Genomic DNA, 21,617 nt, shown 5'->3' with positions numbered 1-21,617 from the left:
AGACCTGTTGTTGGCATGCCTGTCATCTCAGTTAAAATAGGAGATCACCGTTATCATGGTTTATGTGACATGGATGCTAGTGTGAGTGCTATTCCTTACAATTTATATCAAGAAATTATGAAAGACATAGCACCTGCAGAGTTAGAAGACATAGATATTACTATTAAACTTGCTAACAGAGACACCATATCACCATTTGGGATTGTTAGAGATGTTGAAGTCTTGTGTGGGAAAATAAAATACCCTATAGATTTTCTTGTTCTTGGTTCCTCACAAGATGACTTTTGTCCCATTATCTTTGGCAGACCTTTCTCGAATACAGTTAATGCTAAGATAGACTGCAAGAAACAAACTGTTGGTGTTAGCTTTGGTGATGAGTCTCATGAGTAAAAAAATTCCAAGTTTAGTAGAAATCTTCATGAAAAAGAATTGCCTAGTAAGGATGAATTAATTGGTCTTGCTTTTATTGCTGTACCACCTACTGATCCTTTAGAAAAATATCTGCTAGACCATGAAAATGATTTACATATGCATGAAAGAAATGAAATAGATAAAATTTTCTTTGAACAAAGTCCTCTGCTTAAACATAATTTGCCTATTGAAACTCTAGGAGGTCCTCCTCCACCTAAAGCTGATCCTATGTTTGAATTGAAACAATTGCCAGACACTTTGAAATATGCTTATCTTGATGAAAAGAAGATATATCCTATTATTATTAGTGCTAACCTTTCAGAACATGAAGAAGAAAGATTATTGAAAGCTCTAAGGAAGCACCGAGCTGCTATTGGATATACTCTTGATGATTTAAAGGGCATTAGTCCCACTCTATGTCAGCACAAAATTAATATGGAACTGATGCTAAACCCGTTGTTGATCACCAACGTCGGTTAAATCCGAAGATGAAAGAAGTGGTAAGAACGGAAATATTAAAACTTCTGGAAGCAGGTATAATCTATCCTATAGCTAATAGTAGATGGGTAAGTCTTGTTCATTGTGTTCCTAAGCAAGGAGGTATTACTGTTGTTCCTAATGATAAGAATGAACTTATTCCACAAAGAATTGTTACAGATTATATAATGGTAATTGATTTTAGAAAACTAAATAAAGCAACTAGAAAAGATCATTACCCTCTGCCTTTTATTGATCAAATGCTTGAAAGATTATCTAAGCACACACACTTTTGCTTCCTTGATGGTTATTCTGGCTTTTCACAAACGCCTGTTTCTCAACCTGATCAAGAAAAGACCACTTTTACTTGTCCCTTTGGAACCTATTCTTATAGACGTATGCCTTTTGGTTTATGTAATGCACCTACTACCTTTCAAAGATGTATGACTGCTATATTCTCTGACTTTTGTGAAAAGATTGTTGAGGTTTTCATGGATGACTTTTCTGTTTATGGGAAGTCTTTTGATGATTGTTTAAGCAATCTTGAGTGAGTTTTGCAGAGATGTGAACAAACAAATCTTGTCTTGAATTGGGAGAAGTGCCACTTTATGGTTAGTGAAGGCATTGTCTTGGGTCATAAGTTTTCTGAAAGAGGTATTGAAGTGGACCAAGCTAAGGTTGATCCAATTGAGAAAATGCCATGTCCTAAAGATGTAAAAGGTATTCGTAGTTTCCTAGGTTATGCTGGTTCCTATAGGAGATTTATCAAAGACTTTTCTAAAATTTCTAGGCCTCTTACTAGTCACTTGCAAAAGGATATTCCTTTTGTTTTTTATGATGACTGTTTAGAAGCCTTTGAAACACTCAAGAAAGCCTTAATTTTTGCACCTATTGTTCAACCACCTGATTGGAACTTGCCTTTTGAAATTATGTGTGATGCTACTGATTATGTTGTTGGTGCTGTTCTAGGACAAAGAGTTGATAATAAACTGAATGTTATTCATTATGCTAGTAAAACTCTAGACAGTGCTCAAAGAAACTATGCTACTACTAAAAAAGAATTCTTAGCAGTGGTGTTTGCTTGTGATAAATTTAGACCTTATATTGTTGATTCAAAAGTAACTGTTCACACAGACCATGCTGCTATTAAATATCTTATGGAAAAGAAAGATGCTAAACCTAGACTTATTTGTTGGGTTCCCTTGTTGCAAGAATTTGATTTACATACTGTTGATAGAAAAGGAGCTGAGAACCCAGTAGCTGATAATTTGTCTAGGCTTGAAAATGTGCTTGATGAACCACTACCTATTGATGATAGTTTTCCTGATGAGCAGTTCGCTGCAATAAATGTTTCTCATAGTACTCCTTGGTATGCTGATTATGCTAATTACATTGTTGCTAAATATTTACCACCTAGCTTTACATTCCAACAAAAGAAAAAAATTCTTTTATGATTCAAGACATTACATTTGGGATGACCCACATCTTTATAAAGAAGGAGTAGATGGTATTGTTAGGCGTTGTGTACCTAAGCATGAACAGGGAAAAATTCTACTGAAATGTCACTACGAAGCTTATGGAGGGCATCATGCTGGAGATAGAACCGCTCATAAGGTATTGTAGTCTGGATTTTATTGGCCTACTCTCTTCAAGGATGCCCATAAGTTTGTCTCATCTTGTGATGCATGTCAAAGAATAGGTAATATCGGTAAGCGTCAAGAAATGCCTATGAATTATTCACTTGCTGTTGAACTATTTGATGTTTGGGGATTTGATTACATGGGACCTTTTCCTTCCTCTAATGGGTATACACATATTTTAGTTGTTGTTGATTATGCCACTAAATGGGTAGAAGCTATTCCAACTAGTAGTGTTGATCACAACACCTCTGTTAAAATGCTTAAGGAAGTTATTTTCCAAAGGTTTGGAGTCACTAAATATTTAATGACTGATGGTGGTTCACACTTTATTCATGGTGCTTTTCGTAAAATGCTTGCCAAGTATGATGTTAACCATAGAATTGCATCACCCTATCATCCTCAGTCTAGTGGTCAAGTTGAACTTAGCAATAGAGAAATAAAATTAATTTTGCAAAAGACTGTTAATACGTCCAGGAGGAATTGGTCTAAGAAATTAGATGATGCACTTTGAGCTTATAGAACGGCATATAAAAATCCTATGGGTATGTCTCCATATAAAATGGTTTTTGGAAAAGCTTGTCATTTGCCTCTTGATTTAGAACATAAAGCATATTGGGTCATCAAAGAGCTCAATTATGATTTCAAACTTGCTGGTGAAAAGAGGTTATTTGATATTAGCTCTCTAGATGAGTGGAGAACCGAAGCTTATGAAAATGCAAAATTATTTAAAGAAAAAGTTAAAAGATGGCATGACAAAAGAATCCAAAAGCGTGAGTTTAAAGTCGGAGAATATGTTATTTTGTACAACTCTCGTTTCAGATTCTTTGCAGGAAACTCCTCTCAAAATGGGAAGCCCTTATGTCATCGAGGAGGTTTACCGGTCTGGAGCCATCAAAATAAATAAACCCGAAGGTACTAACCCGAAGGTTGTCAATGGGCAACGAATAAAGCATTATATCTCGGGTACGCCCATTAACGTTGAAAGTAATATTATTCAAACTTTGACACCGGAAGAACACATAAAAAGAGTCCTTCCAGAACACTCCAGAATCATGAAAATAAGGAGGTATGTGATACGGTGAGTAAACGGACTCCGAAAAATCTGCAAAAATACTTTTTATCAGTTTTGGAATATTGAAGAATTTTGGGAATAAAGAAATTTCGAGGAAGCGTCCCCTGGTGGGCACAATACACCAGCCTGGCGTGCCCAGGTAGTTTGTGCCTGAAGTAGTCCTGGATAAGGGGGTCCTCGGGCGTCCGGGCAATGTGACATGGGCCGGACTGATGGGCCATGAAGATACAAGATAGAAGAATTTCCCCGTTGTTCGGATGGGACTTCCCGTGGCGTGGATAGCAAGCTTGGCAGCCGAACGTGTAGTTTTCTTTCTTTGTAAACCGACTCTGTACAACCCTAGGCCCCTCCAGTGTCTATATAAACCAGAGGGTTTAGTCTGTAGAGGCGATCATAATCATACATGATAGACATCAAGAGTTTAGACATTACGATCTCGAGGTAGATCAATTCTTGTAACCCCTATACTCATCAAAGTCAATGAAGTAGGAAGTAGGGTATTACCTCCGTTAAGAGGGCATGAACCTGGGTAAACACCGTGTCCCTTGTCTCCTGTTACGTTCGATCCTCAGACGCACAGTTCGGGACCCCTACCCGAGATCGGCCAGTTTTGACACCGACAATTGTGCTTTCATTGAGAGTTCCTCCGTGTCGTCAATAGAAGGATCGATGGCTCGTCTTGTTGTCAACGACAAAATCACCTCTGGAAAGGCCCTAGCTCCTGGGCAGATCCTCCAGCTCGGCAGTTTTACCATGGGCGCCCGCTCGGCCGTTAAGCCAACGCGGGACCCCCCCAACCACCAAAAATCATCTCCGCATTGGCCTCAAACACTCCGACAAGATGGATCCGGCAGATGTTTCGTTTGGAACGAACTGCTAGATCGCATTGCCGCCCTGGGGGTCTCGACAGACTATGATCGGATCGGGCTTAAACCCAATCAGAGGGAAATCAAGTCCCCGCCGATCACCCATCTAGTTGCGATTGTGGATGAGCAAGCCAAGGATAACTCTCCCCCTATGCTGAGAACAAGCTATGTTTGGATTTCCGAGCCCTGCGAGCCGGACACCCATCTTCGGGAAGAGACTCCCCATCCTCCAAACATAGAATCAGGCGTCAAGCCTGAAAATCCCTAGGATACTCCGGATCCTAGTCTAGTAACATCAGAAATTCTTAAAACTCTGGATCCCACAATGGGTCAAGGTTCAGATTTAAGCCCGCCCACCCACCACAAGCAATATTCCCCAAGCAATTCCGGTCCTTTGGACATATGCGACCTAATGTACGTGGCGCATCAACCTCAGGAAACAGTCCATCACTTTTGGGCCAGATTCCTCCTTGTTAAAAACAAGATCAAAGATTGTTGCGATGACGACGCGGTTTCAGTATTTTGCTGCAACTGTACGGACGAGGGTATCCTCAATGCCTTCAACCGACGCCGCATACTGCACTTTGCAGATTTAGCACACATAGTACAGAAGTACTATGCAATGGAAAGCGCCTGGAAAGCCCAGACAGCTCGGTGGGAACCGCCGGCCTTTAAGCCACCCACTGGACGAGCAAAAAGGATGCACCCTCACGGGGCACCTGATCATCACCCTACGGACAAGAAAATTAAGCCCTTAGCGGGACACAGAACCATCCTTGATGAATGGCTCGACAAGCCCTGTCGGATACACACGACGCCGAATTCCGAACCAACACATAGCCTTCGGGCATGTTGGGTGCTCTGGCAGGTAGCCAAGAGTGGTGAGGCTATCCTCACCAATACGACCTCCGAGAAGTACCCTTCGGAGGACGACTACCTCAAAGTCTTTACGGTCTTCGAGAACTCTTCTTCGAATAATCGGCGCAAAAGGGCACTCCGCGACCTCGCCGAAATCAACCAAGTAGCCGTAGTAAACCCTTGGAACGATACATCGATAACTTTCACCGCCAACGACGAACTAAAGGCCCGATCAGTCCGCGCACCAGTCGGTTTGGTCTTAAATCCAATCGTCGACGACTTTCGGCTCGCTAAAGTATTCATGGACGGCGGTAGTGGACTGAACCTCATCTACAAGGACACGCTTGATAAAACGCAAATAGACAAAAGTCGCATCGAGCAGAGAAGCATAACCTTTCGAGGTATTATTCCCAGTCGAGAAGCGCGATGCTCAGGGAAAATTAAACTTGACGTGGTATTCGGCACACAGGAGAACTACAGGTCCGAAGAGTTAACCTTCCACATGGCACCTTTCAACAGTGGATATCACGCCCTACTGGGGCGAGACACATTCACACGCTTTCAAGCCATACCCCATTACGGGTACATGAAGCTCAAAATGCTCAGGCCCAATGGAGTTATCACAATCACTAGTGATCCGGACATAGCACTCCGCGTCGAAAACAAAACTGCATCCCTGGCCCTTGAGGCATTATCCGAGGCCCTTACGGCCGAGGAGCTCACCGCTCTGCGTTCCACAGTGGATAGAGACAATGTAATCCTCGATAAAAGGCCTAAGTCCACTTCTTTCAAGCTAGCAGATGAAATAGTAAAATTCCAAGTTCACCCAACGGATCCTAATAAAACAGCAACCATTGGAGCACAGCTGGATCCGACGATTGACGCCGCTCTAAAAGCATTCCTGCGCGAGAATTGGGACATCTTTGCCTGGCATCCCTCGGATTTGCCAGGAATCCCACGCAGACTGGCCGAACACAGCCTCAACATATTGAAGGGGTTCAAACCAGTTAAGCTATCGCTGTGGCGGTTTTCTGAATCCAAGTGACAAGCTATGGGGAAGAGCTAGCCAAACTACTTGAAGTCGGGTTCATTCGAGAGATTAAACACCCGGATTGGCTAGCTAACCTGGTCATGGTGCCAAAGAAGGACAAATCCTGGCGCCTTTGTGTCGATTTCAAAGACCTCAACAAGGCCTGCCCTAAGGACCCCTTCCCACTGCCCCGCATTGACCAAATCATTGATGCAACGGCGGGACACGATTCACTGTGTTTCCTCGACGCATACTCCGGATACCATCAGATTAAGATGAAGGAATCCGATCAGGCCGTAACGGCATTCATTACTCCGTACAGGCCTTTTTGTTTCAACACTATGCCTTTCGGACTCAAAAACGCCAGTGCCACTTACCAGCGCATGATTCAAACATGCCTGGAAAAACAAATTGGCAAAACGGTGGAGGCATACGTAGATGACGTAGTCATCAAAAATAAACATGTCAAATCATTGGTGGATGATTTACGCCTCACATTTGACAACCTCCGAACATATGACATACGGATCAATCCGGAAAAATGCGTTTTCGGCGTCCCAGCCAGAAAGCTGCTCGGGTTCATTGTCTCCAATAGAGGAATCAAAGCAAATCCGGCCAAAATCCGAGCCTTGTCACAATTGGCAATACCAACAAACCTAAAACAGGTCCAAAAACTAGCTGGGTGTGTGGCAGCCTTGAGCCACTTTATTTCCAGATTGGGAGAGAAGGCGCTGCCGCTATATCGCCTGCTCAGACGTACGACCACTTCGAGTGGACGGACGCGGCAACAGCCGGGTTGGAAGAAATAAAAACTTTATTAGCAAACAACCCAATCCTCGCCACACCTAACGTTGGCGAACCCTTGCTGCTATACATATCTGCAACCCACCAGGTGGTGAGCGATGTACTCGTCGTTGAATGAGAGGAAGAGGGACACAAGTTCCCACTCCAAAAACCTGTATACTATGTACCGGAGGTTCTCACACCATGCAAATCCGATACCCGCACTATCAAAAGATAGCATATGCGGTTTTTATGGCATCTCGGAAGCTGCGACACTACTTTCAAGAGTGCTCGATCACGGTGGCCTCCGAGGTACCACTCAACGACATCATAAACAATCGAGACGCCACCGGCCGCATTGCAAAATGGGCTATTGAGCTCTTACCGTTCGAAATAACATACAAGACATGCCGAGCTATTAAATCTCAGGTGTTGGCCGACTTTGTCGCCGAATGGACAGAAGCCGAACTCTCTAAAGAGTACGGCACATATTCCAACTGGGTAATGTACTTCGACGACTCTAAAATGTTGGCCGGACTAGGGGCTGGTGTCATTCTAACATCCCCCACAGCGGACACAGTCCGTTACGTATTACAAATCCTGTATACAGACTCCAATAATGCAGCCGAATATGAGGCACTACTGCATGGTCTCCGGATGGTTGTTTCTATGGCATACAACGCCTTGAGTTGCGCGGGGACTCGAACCTCGCAATATGCCAAATAGATGGAGAATTCGATGCAAAAGATCCAAAGATGGCGGCCTACTGCAACGCCGTACTCAAAATATCAGCTCGGTTTGAGGGGCTCGAGTTTCATCACGTGGCCCGAGACAGTAATCAAGCAGCGGACATCCTTGCTCGAATGGGCGCTAAACGCGACCCCGTACCGCCTAACACCTTCGTGGAAAGGCTTTCCAAGCCATCCGTGGTATGGCAAGATGAGAGCGGAAATACCAGTCCGACGCCGACCACACCCTCAAATGCCGAACACGATTCGGATATCATTGGGGGCTCGAGAACCGAACCAACGCCTTCCGCCCACGTAATCATGGCGGTGATCGTCCCATGGACCGAACCCTTCTTAGCCTACCTCAATAGGCAGGAGCTCCCGGATGACCAGAACGAGGCCCATCACATAGTTCGATGCTCCGAAGCCTACAAAGTCCACGAAGGAGAACTCTACAAGAAAATTACTATTGGAGTCCTTCAAAGATGTATCTCCAAAGAGGAGGGACGACAGCTCTTGGCCGAAATACATGCTGGTCTCGGCGGCCATCACGCTGCGGCTCGGGCCCTTGTAAGTAAGGCATTCCGTACAGGTTTGTTTTGGCCCACGGCCCAAGCAGATGCACATGACCTCGTACAACGCTGTGTCGGATGCCAGATTTTTGCCAATCAAAGCCATATGCCACCCACTACCCTACGCACAATCCCTATTACCTGGCCTTTCGCGGTCTGGGGGCTGGACATGGTCGGACCCCTTAAAGGGGGAAGCCATAAGAAAAAAAATACTTGCTGGTTATGGTAGATAAATTCACTAAATGGGTAGAGGCCAAACCAGTTAAAACGGCTGAAGCTGGACCGGTGATAGACTTTATATCCGGTGTCGTACACCGTTATGGTGTCCCACACAGCATTATTACTGACAACGGCTCTAACTTTACAGCCGACGAGGTGAAAACTTGGTGCGCTAATCTTGGCATTAAGCTTGATTATGCCTCCATATATCACCCCCAAACAGACCAAAAAACAAAGGAGGGCTTGGTGTTATGGACATCTTCACACAGAACAAGACTCTGCTTATGAAAAACCTCCACAAGTTTTACAACGGACATGATATTCCTTGGGTACACCTCATCTGGGAGTCCTACTACAATAATGGGCAATTACCAGGAGACAACATGGTTGGGTCTTTTTGGTGGAAGTCTAATCTGGCACTCATTGATCAATACAAGGCTATTGCAAGATGCAATATAAGGGATGGCAAAATTGCCCTCTTTTGGGATGATTGTTGGCATGATTTTGTGTTGAAGCACAATTTTGATCACCTCTATTCTTTTGCTCGAGATATGGTCATAAATGTCCACCAAGTGATTCACACTGAGTATCTACAAGACTTGTTTCACTTACCCCTGACAACCCAAGCTTATGAGGAATTTCTGGAAATGGAGAATATATGTTTCATACTGAGAACTTCAGAACACTTGGAACTTAGAGACACATGGAGTTACATTTGGGGTAATGAATTTTACTCTTCCATTAAGGCATACAATGTGTTAATTGGATTTAAACAAACTCCACCTCATTTTTGTTGGATATGGAAGAGCTCATGCCAGCCAAAGAACAAGGTGTTCTTCTGGATGCTGCTACATGACAGAGTCAATACAAGAAACTTAGTGAGAAGAAAGAATTTTGAGCTGGAAGAATACAACTGTGCTGTCAGAAACTGTCAACAGGAAGAGACACTGCACCACCTCTTTTGGAGTTGCCCCTTTGCAGCACAATGTTGGGATTTCATTTGCCCTTGCAGAGCACACAACTTGTCAGTCTTAGAAGCTTTTCAAGATCTCAAAGACAAACTGAACAAGCCTTTCTTCATGGAGATCATCATTCTTGGATCCTGGGCTATTTGGGTTTCCAGAAATAATAAATTTTTGAGCATATTAATCCCTCCTTCCAGGGTTGGAAGTTCATTTTCTTGGAGGTGCTTAAGCTATTAAGATACATGATGAAGAAGAAGTATGCTCATCAGTTCTTTGCTTGGTTGGAGACCATATTGTAATTTATCTTTTTTTTCTGGTTTCAGTAGGTTGTCTTTTTGGTTTTTCTCTATTTTTCTTTTTTTGTTTAGCTAGTTAGTTCTTTTTTAGTTTAGTTTTCTTTTCTTCTGGCTTACCTCAAGCCTTTGTATTAGACCTCTCTTAATTTTAATAAAAGTTCCAGTGGGGTTTTTACCCGACTGTTTATAGTCAAAAAAAATATCACCCCCAAACAAATGGTCAAGTTGAACGGGCCAATGGCCTGATAATGAGCGGCATCAAACCCAGACTAGTGCGATCCCTAAAGGAGTCAGACAAACACTGGGTTGAGGAGCTTGACTCCGTACTCTGGGGGATGCGGACCACGCCCAATCGCACGACCGGATACACACCGTTCTTCATGGTGTATGACGCAGAGGCTGTCTTGCCCTGCGATATTATTCATGACTCACCTCGAGTGCGCATGTATGAGGAGAGAGAGAGGCCGAGCTCGATCGGTAGGACGACTTAGATGGCCTGGAGGAGGAGCGCGACGTCGCAAAAGCCCGTTCCGCATTCTACCAACAACAAGCTCGAAGATACGAAAGCAGAAAAGTGCGGGCAAAGACTTATAATGTCGGTGAACTCGTTCTACGCCTACCAGAGAAGAAAAAGGACAAGCTCAAGCCCAAATGGGAGGGTCCCTTCATTATAATGAAGTTCTCACGGGAGGAGCCTATCGCCTTCGCAATGCATCGCATAATCGCTTAGAGCCGAACCCATGGAACGCCACTCGACTCCAAAGATTCTATGCCTGAGTCCGGACACATACCTTTGTTCGTTCTCTTTTTCTCCTTTGTCTTTTCTTTTTTCTCTTTTCTCGTTTTTTCTTTACGATTTCTAGCGTGTTCGGGTAAGCCGCAGACTTGAAGGGTATGCATCCTTAAATGTACACACCCCATCATAACTGGGGGCTTCCCTCACTAGAAGCTTATTATTTTGAGCATAAAGCTCACTATATATATATAGTGGCACTATTTTGATCCTGGGATCATAATAGTTATTTGGATCACGGCGGCCTATATAGAGCCTGATTCGGTGTTCCCGAACAAAAAAAACCCAGCCCACCCCCACAACTCCCCCGACGGCCCGACCCACCTCCCCACAACCTTTCCCCGATCCACCCCATGTCCTTTCCCCGATCCCGCATCTATCTCCCACCTACCGCACACTGCCGCCCCGCGCCCTCCCCACCCACCCAACACACCACCGCCACTCCAGGAGCCACCGCCCCCGACAGCCTCCTGAATCGCCGCCGCCCTGCGACCCCGGGCGCCACTGCCCCTGCAACCTCGCGAGCTGCCACCACCGTGCGACCACGGGCGCAGCCACCCTTGGCAACCTCGCGAGACGACGCCCCCAGCAACCCCAGGCGTCGTCGCCACGAGCTGGATCTCCCCACCGCGCCTCGAATACCGTCGCCAGGCGTCAAATCCCTAGATGCCCCTCCCCCTTACTCAGAGGCCGTTCACCGCCGCCATCTCGGGCCATTCAACTAAGCGCCTTACCTTCTACCTCCACCTGCCGGGATGATCCTCATCGCTCATTGTCTGTGCTCGGTTGCCAGTGCCGCTGGCGTGCGAACCCAACCGTTCATGCCAAGCGCGGCCGAGGCTACCACCTGCCGTTCCACTACCTCCCTCTCATCTGACACCTTGGTTCCTTGCTGTCAACTGGCTGCAACGCCGCCGGCCAGGGGCCCTTCCCCTCCCCTTCCCCGTGATTCTCGCTGCCTATTATGCTTCGTCAGAATAATGGATGTTGTACTTCTTGTGTCGTACATGTTGAATCTCTGAAAAATCTGACAGGACACAAATTTGTTATATAACTGACCCAGTGTACAACCTTGTCATTCTAAATTTGCCATACTGTTGCACATTTCTTCTCTTTGTTGGCATGGTGTTGTTTCAAATGGATTTATATGGCCCAAAAAATGTGTATGTTTACAGGAAAATGGTTATTTATGTGAACAGTTCATGAATTGATGGCCAGGAAGTTCACCCAAATTACCTCCTATCCCATGTATATGGAAAAAGAAAAGGATTCAATAGTTTATTAAGAAAGGAATAAAAAATGAGCACGTAGAAAACACACACGCACACTAGTACTTTCATGAAAACTATAAGTTCATAAAAAATACTTAGGGGGAGCGGAGTTAAAAAAAGCATCAAATTTCTTTTGAAAACCCTCAAAAAGAACAATGAAAAAGTGTGGTCTCTCGTTAGAAAAAGAGGATAATACATTTCAGTTATCTCGCCATGGTTTTAAATTCCCCTCCTTCAAGTACGACGAATAGAAATGTTGAAGTTCAAACTAAAACAAGCGAGCACTTTCCTACAGCCAAAGTTTGTACAAATTATTATTCCCATGGATTTTTTTGTTTTTTCAATAATTAAAAAGTTGAAATTTAAAAAAACTGAGAAGTTCGAAGTGTTCACCGTGTCTGCAAGATTAAACCGAGAAGTTAAAAATTGAAAAAAGGTGCGGTTCTAAAAGTTTATAAAAAGGGGGTTTCCCCATTCCAAAGAAACATACAAGTTCAAATTTTAATAATGGAGTAGTTCAATGTTTATTACAATACAAAACAACCAAAATTTTAGAAAAGCAGTTATAAAATGTTGAAAAAAAGGTTGTCCCCATTTCTAAATACTAGAAGTTCAAATTTAATTAACGGAATGATCCGATGTTTGTTACATAACTATGATTTTCCCAGTTACTAAAGAATAAATCAAGAAGTTCAAAAATTACAAATGGAGCGATTCAAAAAGTTTATAAAAACTGACGTTTCTACATTTTTACTAAAAAATGGAGAAGTTCAAATTTAAACAACATAGAAGTTCAAAATGTTTATTCCAAAACCAAGAAGGTCAAATAAAAAAAAACCGAGTAGTTTAAAAAGTTTTTCTGAGAACGCAGTTCAAAAATCTGTAAGCATGGAATTGCCACTATTTTTTTAGATGTAGAAGTTTAATTTTAAATAAGTGAACGGTTCATGTGCGAAGTTCAATTTTCAAAACTCAGATTTGTTTCAAGAAGTACACGTGCACCTCCATGCACGATTCAGAATTTCTATCGCGGAACATCCGACCTCCAATTACATGTTTTAAAATGGCAAAAAATGACGTCCGACCTTCAATTGCGTGTAATTCAACCTATACACAAAAATGCCACAGAAGTTCATATTGAAAACAATGTGAAGTTCAAGTACCACAAGGAATGCATTTCAAGTGAGAATAAGAGTGTAGAAAAATAAAATCTTAAAATGCATGTTGACATAAGTTCAAGTGCTCTGTCTGGGGAAGTTCAAAAATTCTTGCGAGAGAGGTTCACCTTGTATTTCCATGTTCGATTTTTTCCGTATAAAAATCGAATATAATTCTTTACCCAAAATATAAAAAGGTGAAGTTCACATTGAAATAACAGAGAAGTTCGGAGTTTATTAAAATCTAGGATTTACCCGTTCAAAAAATAAAAAACATCACACCATTTTTTGCACTTTTAAAAACAACTCATTAACGAAAAAATGGTTGCTAGAAGTTCAAGTGCTCGGCGAGGAAAAGTTCAAAAAATTCTTGTGAGAGCGGTTCACAATGTATTTAGATGTCCAAAATACATAAAAAAATGTGTTGTTTTTTTGTTTTTAAAAATAATTCTCTCAAACCAGAGAGAAGTTCAAAGTGATAACAACTAGAACTTCAGGTACTATATGGTGTGTATTTCATATAAGAAAATACAATAAAATAAAATAGAGTGAAGTTCAAACAGGCATGCCCCAGAAGTTCAACTACTTCACCCAGTGCATTTCCTTTCGCGATGAAGGCAAAAATCATGATCTCGCCATTTTCTAAATTACTTGAAAACAGCAGGAATATCATTTGTGTAAGTTCAAGTCCTCGGTCGGAAGAAGTTAGAAAAATTGTGAGAGAGGTTTGTACAAAAGGAATATCATTTGTGTAACACTGGCGAATGGATGAGAAAATTACAAATGAAAATACGTCACAGAAGTTCAACGTGAAAATGGCAGGAAGTTCAACTAGTACACTAAATGAATTTCAGATAAAAAAATTTAAAACCATCGCGAGTATGAAAAAATGATCAACACGGGAAAGTTGCGTGCTTACAACAACATTCCATCGGTATATCACTTGCTCAATTCCGATGAGTGGATGGAGAGATGCGAGCAAAAAAAGCCCGTGAAAAACAGAGTGAAGTTCAAGTAGACATGCCGAGAAGATCAAGTTCTTCACGCGGTGCATTTTCGAAAAATCTGTTTCGCGATAAAGGCAGAACACATGATCTCGCTATTTCAAATTTACTTGAAAATGGGTAGGAATTAGAGAAAACCATCTACATGAATTTTTTTCGCATTTTCCGTAGCTTTTCAACGGTATATTATTTGCCCCGTTCCGATAAAGTTTGTAAAAATTACGGTGAAAATATGTTTTTAGCCATTTTCAAAATTGACATAAGACCGTAATGAATTGGGAGAAACAATATATACTAGAAAGTTTCGCATTTGTTCAAGCTTTCCAATGCCATATCATTTGCTGCATTTGGATGTATGGTTAAAAAATAGATTGAAAATACAAACTCGATGGAACTTGTATTGTTTTCTACATTACTTTTAAACCATTCAAAATTAGAAAAAAAACTTTCAACATGAAAAAGTAGCGCATTTTCATAAGCTTTCCAACGCCATATCATTTGCCTCAATTGGATTAGCCGTTTAGAAATGGCATTGAAAATACGAACTCGACTATTCGGTTTGCAAAATTTTACGATTTTCCTAATTACTCTATAACCATAGGGAATTAGAGAAAACTTTCAACATGCGAAAGGAGCGGTTTTGCAGCAGCTTTCCAACGCCATATTATTTGCCTCATTCCGATAAACGGTTTAGAAATGCGATAAAAAATACGATTCATGTTTTTTGTATGAAGAAAAAATGATTTTCAAAACTGCTCTTAAACCGCTTACATTTTGCCAAAAATTTAACTTGGCTCATGATACTGGTGTCGATTGCTTTCCAACGGTATATCGCAAGCTCCATTTAGGCAATGTTGGCGGAAGTTCAACCTAGCACAGGGGGAAGTTCAGGTCGAACAACTCAGGCAGTAAACTTGCAAAAAATGCAATTTCATCATGACCCAAGAGCAAAATCCGCCAACGAGCGAGATTCCTATTTAAACGGGTATTTAGTTGCTAAAAACCATTTCTAGATTACACTAACATCATACAGAACATGACTAACCAGAATAATTCACGCGGGGAGACACGGTTGCGAAGATAGCCCGAAGGTCCGGTTCCTACAGAGGGAAGTTCAGGCGTGTAACTCAGGAAGTTCATGTTGTGATCAGAATAGTGTTTATGTATATATATATATATATATATATATATATATATATTCTCACATACGTCCTGTCTTCGCCATTATATGCACCCTATGACTTAAGTTTTTGCCGAGCTGGGTTACCTGGCTCCTGTGCTTATGCCCTACGTTCCCGCTTGTTCGGCTAAGGCATAAAGGGAGCACCTATGCGATTGTTACAACCGGGTCATCCGGGCATGTACCTCAGATGGGTGAAGCCGAAAGCTAGCGTTCTTAAGGGAATAATTGGTCGGCGGACAAATGACGAACTGCCTTCATTGCAACATAAAACTATCAAAATACAAAGACACCGGTGATTCTTTCGCATCACGGCTTAGGCATGTATACATCACGCATGCTGACCCAGGGAGAGAAACCCTTAACGGAACTAGTCTCCCTGGAAGATGTTTCTTACGTTAAAAAGTAATATAACATAACTCCCCGAATACAGTTTGTCGGCTCAAGCACTATGGTCGGATTGCCTGGTTTCCGAACATACTTGTTTCTCACAGGAACAGTATTCGGCACCACTCCAACCCTTGGGTTTGGAAGGTTGAAGTGGAAGGTCTGCCATGACAATCTTTACAATTCGGCCCGAGATAATACCGATGATAAGAGTATGGTTACATGAAATCACATGCCTACTCTTTATCTATGCCATCTATCAGGTTGTCTAGTTTACAGTCCTGCTGTTAGAATTTGGCGGCTATCTTTACTTGATCGTACACCAAGCTAACCAGAATTTCTTGTCCGTCTGGTCCCCGAGGTCCGACCCAGGCCATATGATTCGGATCAAGTCCGGTATACCGCGTTTTCACCATGGCCCAGGCCTCTCGTGCACCTTCTCGGCATGTTGACGCCTTTCATAGCTCAAAACGAAGACGAACTCCCTTGAATAACTCCGCGAGCTCCCCCATTATTCCTGGAGGAGAATCGGATGGCCATAAAGCCTTAGCCATGTTCCTCATTGCCATCTGAGCTTGCTCGAGCACTTTGGATAGCTCTTGCAGCAAGTCGCCTTGAAATCCAGACACTTCTCCTTCGGACCGCCCAGTTAACAAAACTATAGGAACAAATCTCGTAAAAAAATTCCATCAGGAGATCTTATGAAGAGTTGGGTTCAGGGACATACTAAATATGCCGCCTTTCAGCTTTCTGTTCTCCTTCAAGGCATCCGCCAGTTGGGCTCTTATGTCCTTTAGCTCTTCGGCTTGCTTGATGTTGGCATCCTGTAGCTTGTTCTTCTCATTAATGGTCTGTGTTAAAACACGTTGACCAGCAGCTTCTTGCCCTTAGGCATGTTGTTTGTCCACCTTAGCAGCCTTCAGCATCTCCTCCAATTGATCTGTCGATCCTGCAGCTGTAAACAAAACAATGCATATTTAGAATCATTGTTGGCACAACATAGTAGTCTCGAGACACTGTTGAACTTACCATCCGGTGCCTTCTTGGATTTCTTTAAGCTTTCCAGTTCGGCGGTGGCAACAGTTAGCTTGTTCCGACATTCTTCAAGCTCCTTGGATAGCATGTTATTTTTCTCCGCGAGTACCTGATAAATACAACGACCCTTAAATTAGTTGGGCCAACTGCTTCAAGTCTCGGGCGCTACTGGCGTATGATCATGGAATCTACACAGAAGTTCTTACCCGCATATCCTTTGAAAGCTGGTGAGTGGCTCTGGCAAGTCCATCCCGAGCAGCTCGGATATATGCATCCACAGAGCTGAGGGCATTAAACGCCTCTTCGGTAAAGCTTGGGTCGCGCATGGCCTCTTTCCATCGCCGATGATTCATCGCGCTCTCCACTTCGAAATTGGTGACGGATAGGTTATGCGAATCCTCTTGGAGATGACAATCCGACATTTTTCCCGTATTAATCCTAGTCCTTATGGCAGGGTCCGGGGCCGGATTGGTCGATGCACGACCAGCAAGGTCCCCGGATATAGTCCGACGTATGCTCTTTCTGAAAAACGGCCCAACGGAAAGCGTCACAGTTCGGTCTACCCACCGAGTGCATGTTAAGATTATACCTCTTTGGTGAGGGCAGGGGCTCGGTAGCATCACCGTGAGCCCTTCTTTTCAAAGACTCGCCCCGCTCGGGCGACGCCTTCTTAGAGGATACCCTTGATACAGCTCGGCGGGACGAGCGCCGCCCCTTCGGAGCATGAGACAGTACGGTGGGTGAGGTGCGATGGGAAAACTCTTTTGGAGAAGACGTCTCCTGGGTACTTACATGGGAAGAGGGGAGAAAGGCCGGGGTAATCGGCTATAATGACCACTTCCGTGCCGTCATAGCTCGCCTGATAAAAAAACTCCCTCCTTAAGCTCTATAAATATCTCTAGATCTTCTTCATATCCGGGATCCAGGTCCCGAATATGGTCCTCTGGTTGCGGAGCGGGGCTGTAGATCCCCTCGACGATCTTTCTCCATTCCTATTAAAAGCGGCCGGATTAAATTCGGCTAACATAACTCTGGAAAAAGGTTGAGTAAGGCCGATCATCAAAAACTCACCCAGTTGATGGGGTTATACATGGAAAAACCTTCCCGACACTTCAAGCGAGTGAAGTCTTCCTTCTCCCCTTTGAAAAGATCAGCTAAGATGGTGGCCAGGGCGGCAAAATTGTCCGGACCCTTGCGTAAACAACGGGATGCATCGTCCTCCCCGTTGTAATGCCACATGGAAAACTCCTAGATTGGAGCGGCTGAACGCATCACGTTATTCAAATTGCCATTACCTCGATTATAGACAGCCCGGAGTTGGCAACTACTTTGATCTTGCTTGCCAGCCTCTCAACCTCCACACTGTATTCTTCCTCGAGGCTTCGGGGATGCCAGCTTGCTCGCTTCTTTAAGGGAGCGCTGGAGAATTCGGGAAGGCCGCGCCGGATTGGGTCCGGAAGAACGACGTCTTCAATATAAAACCACTCCGAGGGCCACTCTTCGGATGCCTTCTTTGGAGTGCCGGACAGGTATCCTGTCCCAGCTATGCGCCATACTTCGGCGCCGCCCACCTCGAAAGTAGATCCCTTTTGGGAGCGGGGGACGAGGCAGAAAAATTTCCGCCATAGCTCGAAATGAGCCTCACAGCCTAGGAACAGCTCGCAAAGAGCAACGAAACCCGCAATATGCAGGATGGAGCCTGGTGTTAGACTATCCAGTTGGAGGCCGTAATACTCCAAGAGGCCTCTGAGGAAGGGGTGGATAGGAAATCCTACGCCCCTCAAAAGGAAGGAAACGAAGCACACTCGCTCCTCTTTAACTAGAAGGATTGGGGTAATTCTCCGCCAGGGCTTCGCCATTGTGGGAGGTTAATCCAGCCCGAACAGAGACTAGATCTGCAGGAGGGAGATACCCCTGCGCCTGAAGTTTACTCAGATGGGCGTGGGATACTGAGCAGCTTTCCCAGTCGCCTTTTTGAAGGCCGTGGGGGCGTGAGGAAGAGCCAGGAGCGTTGGCCATGTTTGGACAGTTTCCCGTGGCGAGTTCTAAGGGTTTCCGCGTGGTGTGGAATGGCATCTGAGATCTAATCTCCTTAAATAGACGCCTTCCTTACGCGGTCGATGGGTCATTTGTAAAAAACACACCTAGGCTGTTCACATTCATTTGACACGTGGAAGCTGAGGCAACGGCAGCGAAGAGTCAATAGAATATGATATTTAATGCGGAGTCGGATTGCCGTCAAACCGCAGTATAATGGAGAACCCGCCTTGCAACGCCGAAGACATAAAGCCGGACACTACGTCGTCATTGAAGGCAAGTTCGGGGGGCTACTGAGGGAGTCCTGGATAAGGGGGTCCTCGGGCGTCCGGGCTATGTGACATGGGCCGGACTGATGGGCCATGAAGATACCAGATAGAAGACTTTCCCCCGTGTCCGGATGGGACTTCCCGTGGCGTGGACAACAAGCTTGGCAGCCGGACGTGTAGTTTCCTTTCTCTGTAAACCAACTTTGTACATGAAGGAAATATGCCCTAGAGGCAATAATAAAGTTATTATTTATTTCCTTGACTAGCTCGTTGATCAAAGATGGCTATGTTTCCTAGCCATAGACATGAGTTGTCATTTGATTAACGGGATCACATCATTAGGATAATGATGTGATTGACTTGACCCATTCCGTTAGCTTAGCACTCGATCGTTTAGTATGTTGCTATTGCTTTCTTCATGACTTATACATGTTCCTATGACTATGAGATTATGCAACTCCCGTTTACCGGAGGAACACTTTGTGTGCTACCAAACGTCATAACGTAACTGGGTGATTATAAAGGTGCTCTACAGGTGTCTCCAAAGGTACTTGTTGGGTTGGCGTATTTCGAGATTAGGATTTGTCACTCCGATTGTCGGAGAGGTATCTCTGGGCCCACTCAGTAATACACATCACTATAAGCCTTGCAAGCATTGTGACTAATGAGTTAGTTGCGGGATGATGTATTACGGAACGAGTAAAGAGACTTGCCGGTAACGAGATTGAACTAGGTATCGAGATACCGACGATCGAATCTCGGGCAAATAACATACCGATGACAAAGGGAACAATGTATGTTGTTATGCGGTCTGACCGATAAAGATCTTCGTAGAATATGTGGGAACCAATATGAGCATCCAGGTTCCGCTATTGGTTATTGACCGGAGAGGTGTCTCGGTCATGTCTACATAGTTCTCGAACCCGTAGGGTCCGCACGCTTAACGTTACGATGACAGTTATATTATGAGTTTATATGTTTTGATGTACCGAAGGAGTTCGGAGTCCCGGATGAGATCGGGGACATGACGAGGAGTCTCGAAATGGCCGAGACGTAAAGATCGATATATTGGACGACTATATTCGGACTTCGGAAAGGTTCCGAGTGATTCGGGTATTTTTCGGAGTACCGGAGAGTTACGGGAATTCGTATTGGGCCTTAATGGGCCATACGGGAAAGGAGAGAAAGGCCCCAAAGGGTGGCCGCGCCCCTCCCCATGGACTAGTCCGAATTGGACTAGGGAGGGGGCGCGCCCCCTTCCTTCTTTCTCCTTCTCCCTTCCTTTCTCCTATTCCAACAAGGAAAGGAGGAGTCCTACTCCCGGTGGGAGTAGGACTCCCCCCTTGGCGCGCCCTCTTCCTTGGCCGGCGGCCTCCCCCTTGCTCCTTTATATACGGGGGCAGGGGGGCACCCCATAGACACAACAATTGATCTATTGATCTCTTAGCCGTGTGCGGTGCCCCCCTCCACCATATTACACCTCGATAATATCGTAGCGGTGCTTAGGCGAAGCCCTACGTCGGTAGAACATCATCATCGTCACCACGCCGTCGTGCTGACAAAACTCTCCCTCAACACTCGGCTGGATCGGAGTTCGAGGGACGTCATCGAGCTGAACGTGTGCTGAACTCGGAGGTGCCGTGCATTCGGTACTTGATCGGTCGGATCGTGAAGACGTACGACTACATCAACCGCGTTGTGTTAACGCTTCCGCTTTCGGTCTACGAGGGTACGTGGACAACACTCTCCCCTCTCGTTGCTATGCATCACCATGATCTTGCGTGTTCGTAGGAAATTTTTTGAAATTACTACGTTCCCCAACAGTGGTATCCGAGCCAGGTTTTATGCGTTTATGTTATGCACGACTAGAACACAAGTGAGTTGTGGGAGATATAAGTCATACTGCTTACCAGCATGTCATACTTTGGTTCAGCGGTATTGTGAGATGAAGCGGCCCGGACCAACATTACGCGTACGCTTACGCGAGACCGGTTTCACCGTTGCGAGCACTCGTTGCTTAAAGGTGACTGGCGGGTGTCTGTCTCTCTCACTTTAGTTGAACCGAGTGTGGCTACGCCCGGTCCTTGCGAAGGTTAAAACAACACAAACTTGACAAACTATCGTTGTGGTTTTGATGCGTAGGTAAGAACGGTTCTTGCTAAGCCCGTAGCAGCCACGTAAAACTTGCAACAACAAAGTAGAGGACGTCTAACTTGTTTTTGCAGGGCATGTTGTGATGTGATATGGTCAAGACATGATGCTATACTTTATTGTATGAGATGATCATGTTTTGTAACCAAGTCATCGGCAACTGGCAGGAGCCATATGGTTGTCGCTTTATTGTATGCAATGCAATCGCCATGTAATTGTTTTACTTTATCACTAAGCGGTAGCGATAGTCGTAAAAGCAATAGTTGTTGAGACGACAATGATGCTACGATGGAGATCAAGGTGTCGCGCCGGTGACGATGGTGATCATGATGATGCTTCAGAGAGGGAGATCACAAGCACAAGATGATGATGGCCATATCATATCACTTATATTGATTGCATGTGATGTTTATCTT

This window comes from Aegilops tauschii, chromosome 5 (assembly GCF_002575655.3).
Source record: "Aegilops tauschii subsp. strangulata cultivar AL8/78 chromosome 5, Aet v6.0, whole genome shotgun sequence".
Lineage (NCBI taxonomy): Eukaryota > Viridiplantae > Streptophyta > Magnoliopsida > Poales > Poaceae > Aegilops > Aegilops tauschii.
This window is presented reverse-complemented; position numbering follows the sequence as displayed.